The 6,000-nt window shown below is 47.9% G+C and overlaps 1 protein-coding gene across 2 annotated transcripts in view; it reads left to right on the top strand.

Moving 5' to 3' along the window:
* The first annotated feature begins 200 nt into the window (after positions 1-200).
* The window catches only part of GPRIN3 (GPRIN family member 3), a 60,619-nt gene continuing 54,819 nt past the window's right edge, over positions 201-6,000 (top strand). The window contains exon 1 of one of the 2 annotated variants that reach the window (XM_063136239.1): positions 201-275. The gene's annotated coding sequence lies outside the window, so the exon portion shown is untranslated. Of the gene's footprint in view, positions 276-430; positions 514-6,000 lie in introns of those variants that run through there. The other variant, XM_063136240.1, reaches the window with a different exon arrangement.

Raw genomic sequence — 6,000 nt, 5'->3', positions numbered from 1 at the left:
TCGCCTTGCTCTGCTCCAGCTCGAGAGAGCGAGCTCAGAGCGGCGGCGGTTCCGAACGAAGCCAGCCCGCTTCGGGAGCTGCCAGCTGCGGAAAACCCCAGCGCCACCTCCGCCCTGCCCGGATCGGGGAGAAACGCCCCCCCCCCGGGGAGGCACCTGCACCGCCCCCAACAGCGCCCAACCCTGGCTGGGAGAAGCCGGAGCGGCGGCGGCGGCGGCTGCAGCAGCGGCGGCGGCGCGTCCGACTTGTGGCTCCTTCTGCTCCTCCTTCCTCGGTGGGTTTCTGGAAGCGGCGAGGCGCCTCGTTTCGCCCGCAGAGCGGCCGGTGAGCTCTGGCTGGAGGCATCTTCTCGAGATCCTGGGCTGGATGGTTGGGTGTTTTGCTTGCGCGCCAGGCTGCGAGAGGGGAGAGGCGGCTCGCTTCCTGCTCCGGCGAGGGATTTCTCTGCAAGGTCATCTCTGTTTTTGCCTCTCTGCTGTTGCTGCAGCCGAGTCCTGCGGGCTGCTGGCGAGGTAGGGGGACCCGCGGCGGCTTGCAGACAGTCGGGTTGCGTTGTGCGTCTGGGAGCGCGGAGGGTAGACACAATACATTAGAACGGTAATAATAAGAATAATCATAGGCGTCGTGTGTGTCTTGGTAGAAAGGCGAGATTTATACATGGCCAGAAGGTTGCATCCAGTATCAGCCCCTACCTAGAGTAGACCCATTGAAATAATAAAGCCTAGCACTGGATGCAACCCTGCGGTAGCAATCCGATGGCGGCCATCCCCGGTTGGATTCCGGCTTACTCCCGAGTAAACATGCAATGCGATCTCACGACACGGCTGCAATCCGTAACCCACCTACCCACCCTTTACTTCGGGAGCCGGCGCCATTGAACTCGGTGGGATTGACACCTGAAACGAGAAGACGTTTCGAAACCCAGCCTGGTTGTTTCCCGCCTTGCTCGTTCTCCCCCCCCCCCCCGCCCGTTTTCAGCGTGTAAACAGCTCCTTTTTCGAAGTAGCCCTGGCTTGATCGGAAGCAGTCGCTGGCGTCCTAGAGGTGAACTTTGCAAAGAAGTTCATTCGTCCTTGCATTGCTTGTTCACCTCTTCTTTATTCTTCGCATTATTGGCTTTCGCGTGGTGAGGCGCAGAAAAAGGGTTGCCCAGGCTGTGTTGGGGAGTTGGGACTGGAGAGGTAAATATCTTTAATCTATTTCTTATTTTTCTTCTCTGCTGATCTAATTTGCATGAGCTGCAAATTCGATCAGGCAAATATACAAGCCATCATTATTATTAATAATAATTTTGGTTCCACTCCATCCGTGCGTTCCCCATCCGGTGGTGCCTTTAGGGTTATTATTTTCCCCTGGAAGGAGTTTGAGGGCAATTATAAATACGCGGACTACCGCAGGGAAAAATAAATAAACGGAACAGATTCGATTGAGGCCCAGATGCGTGAGATGTGTACAAACTGTTTATGAATAACTTCGATGGCTGGATAATTTATTCTGAAAACGAAGCACACGAGGGAACTTTTCCCAGACGCAAGGTCAGGGTGAGAGGCCCTGACGCCTTCAAGAGGCCAGTCGCTTCTTAGGCTCTGTCCACACAAAGCGGTGCTCCGGGGACTTGAAGATCTGAACTCGCTTTAATTCTGCTTCAGCTGTAAAAGAGAAGTAAATCCAGGCCTGCATGGTGTTATTTTGAGGACATGCCACCATTCTGCATTCTCCATTCATAAGTGCACGTGTGTGTGTGTGTGTGTGTGTGTGTGTGTGTGTGTGTGTGTGTGTACAATGCAAGGGAAAGATTTTTAACTCCTAAGTAGGCTTTTACAGGAGTGGTTAATAGCTTTGCCTTTGTTTGTGTGAACGTAGCTTTGCTGTAGTTATATATTTAGTTTGGTCACAAGCACCTGTTTCCGTATGCATGCTGAATCCTACTAAAGTAAAATCACCACTTTCTCTGGTGCAAACCTTCTGCTTTATTAATTTTGCCCCTTTACCCACCAAAACTATTTAATTTAGGAACATGAATAGAGCTTGGGGGAGGAGAGGAATTTTGCTCAGAATGAGTAGGGGAGGGGTTCAATTGGGTGCAAAGTTTTGCATCTTTATCTTTAAACAAACACGTTGGTTTCCTCTTCCTGTTTCCAAGGGTGTTTTGTCTAGAGACAGACCTGACCAGCGCAAAGCAAGGTAGGTGGGGCGAGAAGTCAATTAGCTTTTGGTTTATGGACTTCCTGTTTATTCCAGAGGGTGTTTTTCAGTGCTGTCTTCAGGATGGTTTAAATACACACACACACACAACAAACTAATAGGTGAAAGTCAGATTTATTTATTAACAGTAATAACAGCAACATGGCCAGAGTTTGGGCTGTATCGTTAAAGGATCTGCATCCTTAAAATGTCTGGTCGGACCATCTCCTGTAAATACCCCCATTGAAATGAATGGGAGCTGCACATGAGCATTGTGCAGGAGAGGTTTCCATTAGAATGTGCTCTTTGTCATTTTGCTGCAGTGTGTTTTGGGTTTGGTGGTGGTGTGGGTTTTGGGGGAGTTTTTTGGGCCATCCAGTAGAGAAGAGTCATTACCATAGCAACACCACTATCACAACGTAGAAATACTTCCCCTGCACAGGTGATGGGGGAAACAAGGCAACAGCCTCAGAAAAACAAAATGAGGTCTTGTGGAATCTTTCATTAATTCTCACATGTGTTATTGGTAGTTTCAGACCTTGATTGAATGGGGAGATTTGTGTGTTGGGTGTGTGTGTGAAAACAGGAAAAGCTGTGTCTATATTTATGCCCCACAAGTATTCTGTTTTCTCCTGTCAGTCCGTATATCTCTTGGCACATTGCTATTATTTTTGCCCTGTGCGAAATTTACCCTTTACCAAGACCATTCATTCATTTTAATTTGTTCATATTTCGGACTGCCCTGCTTAAGCATTTTGTGAAATTCCCTAGAAGTGTGGTTGGGTCATAGGAAGACCTAAGCAGGGCGATAAGGTACAAAACTGTTGGATAGGCCTATGGGATATTTGAGTTGGGGAGGGGCTATGGCTAACGGGTAGAGCATATTTTTGTATGCAGAAAGTCCCAGGTTCAATCCTCGGCATCTCCAGGTAGGGCAGGAAAAACTCCTGCCTGAAATCCTGGGGAGCCGCTGCCAGCCTGTGTTGACAATACTGGGCTTGATGGACCAATGGTCTGACTCAGTATAAGGCAGCTTCCTGTGTTCCTATGTCTCTGCTCAGCTAAGAAGCTTGCTTGAGTGACATTGGTCAAGTTAATGGCTTGTCATGCTCACCGACCTCACAGGGTTGCTAAGAGAATAAATAGATTCCCTCCCCCCCTTCCTGGCAGTTTTGTGCTGAAAGGAGGGTGAAGAACATTAAAAAAAAAAGACATTGCACCAGACTGTTTGTTCATCTAACCTAGCCTTCCCCAAACTGGCACTGTCCAGATGTGTTGCACTACAGTTCTCAGAATCCCCTAGCAGAGATGCTATGGTCTCCATAATTTCTGACTGGGGATTCTGAGAAGTGCAGTCCAATACATCTGGAGAAGTCTGCTCTAACCAAATGTTGTCTCTTCGCAGTGGCTCTCTAGGGTCTCAGACAGTGGCAAAAACCTAAGAAGTGCTATGCTAGCTCAGACCATCTAGTCCACCACTCTGTTCACACAGTGGCCAACCAGCTGTCGACCAGGGAACCATAGACAGGACAAGGTGCAACAGCACCCTCCCACCCATGTTCCCCAGCAACTGGTGCACGTAGGCTTGCTGCCTCGGATACTGGAGGCAGCACATAACCATCAGGGCTAGTAGCCATTGATAGGCTTTGCCTCCAGGAATTTATCCAATGAACATAACATAAGAACAGCCGTGCTGGATCAGGCCAACGTTCATCTAGTCCAGCATTCCGGGTCTTTCCCATTGCCTCCTACCAGAGATTCAACTGGGGCCTTTTGCATGCAAAGCATGTGCTCTACCACTTAGAACTTTAGAAGAGCCACCATGCTGGATCAGGCTAAGGCCACAGCTAGACCTAAGGTTTATCCTGGGATCATCCAGGGTTCACCCCTGCCTGAGCACTGGATCCCCTGTGTGTCACCTAGATGAACAGGTTTGACCCCTGGACGATCCAGGGATAAACCTTAGGTCTAGCTATGGCCTAAAAGTCTAACAAGTCCAGCAATCTGTTCACACATGGGTCAACCAGCTGCCTGAGGGAAACCCACAAGCAAGACGTAAGTGCAAGAGCACCTTCCCACCCATGTTCCCCATCAACTAGTGCACACAGGCATATTGCCTCTGATACTGGAGGTAGCATATAAACATCAGGGCTAATAGCCACTGAAAGCTTTCTCCATGAATTTGCTTAAGCCCCTTCTAAAGCCATCCAGATTGGTGGCCATCACTGCATCTTATGGAATACATTAATTCCATAGTTTAACAATGCAGTGTGTGAAGAAGTATTTCCTTTTATCTGTCCTGAATTATGAGAGAGAGAGAGGGAAGTATTTCCTTTTATCTGTCCTAGCATTATGAGAGAGGGAGAGAAATGTCTCCTTATCCACTTTCTCTGCACCAGAGCTCCTCCTCTAAGGATAGTCGAGAAATGTTTAAATGCTTATGAAGTTGAGCTTGTTGGTCCTTTATGCATCTCTACTGGTGCTCACAGCCCTCCTTCCAACTTAGCTCTCTACTCATGCTAAAATGAACAATCAAAATGATTCATGGAAATGCTCCAGTGGCTTCTTCTAACCCTTTTCTGCAGCTGGTAATAAATTCATTAAAACAGTGATGGGGAGAGGGTTCATCCGGATCTACTGGCAGATTTCTGGGTAGTTTGCAAGGGTTTTTGACTCCCAATAGTAACATTTTTAAAACTCCCCTGCTCAGTTATGTTCCTGAAAAAGACCTGGTGTGTTGGGGGGGGGGGTACTAGGGGTGGATTTTTGTGTGAATGGACTTGTGAGCTTTGTTCTGCTACTGTTCACAAATTATTGGGCTGAGCATGTGCTCAGAGGCATCCTGTTCCTCGGTTTTTAGCATATGCCTGTCCGTCAAGGCCAGTATTTTGCACATAGCTCCAGTTGGTGGACCTCAGAGTTCTAGTAAAAGTAAAGTCGATCCAGCAAACCTGACATCAGCTCACCCAACCCTACATCAATGTGTGTGTGTGTTGTGTGTATGTTGTATTCATAATATTGTATATTGTATGTCTATTGTGTCTATTTTATAATTTTTCATATTTTTTCTCCCACTGTGGTTCTCAAACACTTTACCAGCTCCCCTCCCAGACATGTTTATCAGGTATGACCACAAAGTAAGCTAATTGTAGTTTCTTGCTAATACATCTCCTTCCGGGTAGGATGGGGCTATTGCGCCAAGAAGGGCTGGAGGAAAGGTGATGGGCCTCTCCTATTGCCCAACTTTTAGCTTTGGGTGGCCTGATCCTGCAGCAATACTTGCACTGCAGGAAGATGAGGCAGACAATCCTTTCCCAGGCCCTCTTTCAGAGCTGGGGGGGAAAGTAACTTCTCTAGGGTGACCATATGGAAAGGAGGACAGGGCTCCTGTAGCTTTAACAGTTGTACAGAAAAGGGAATTTCAGCAGGTGCAATTTGTATGCATGCAGCACCTGGTGAAATGCCCTCTTCATCACAACAGTTAAAGCTGCAGGAACCCTGCCCTCTTGCATCTGGTAACTCTACAAAAGAGGGCGGGGCTGCAGCAACTTGAACTGTTGTGATGAAGAGGGAATTTCATCAGGTGCTGCATGCCTACAAATGACACCTGCTGAAATTCCCTTTTCAATACAACTGTTAAAGATGCTGGAGCCCTGTCCTCCTTTCCATATGGTCACCATATCCTTCACCTTTTCCTGCAGTACTAGAATATTTTGCAGGTGACAATGGAAATGACTCATTGTTTATTTAATTCTTTGACAGCCCTAAAACAGCTTCTGGTGCAGTGGGCAGGATGTTGAGAAGGGAGAGCTAGT

This window comes from Elgaria multicarinata, chromosome 10 (assembly GCF_023053635.1).
Source record: "Elgaria multicarinata webbii isolate HBS135686 ecotype San Diego chromosome 10, rElgMul1.1.pri, whole genome shotgun sequence".
In the NCBI taxonomy this organism is placed as follows: domain Eukaryota; kingdom Metazoa; phylum Chordata; class Lepidosauria; order Squamata; family Anguidae; genus Elgaria; species Elgaria multicarinata.
The sequence above is the reverse complement of the archived record's forward strand: the minus strand, read 5'-3'. Positions and strand labels throughout refer to the sequence as shown.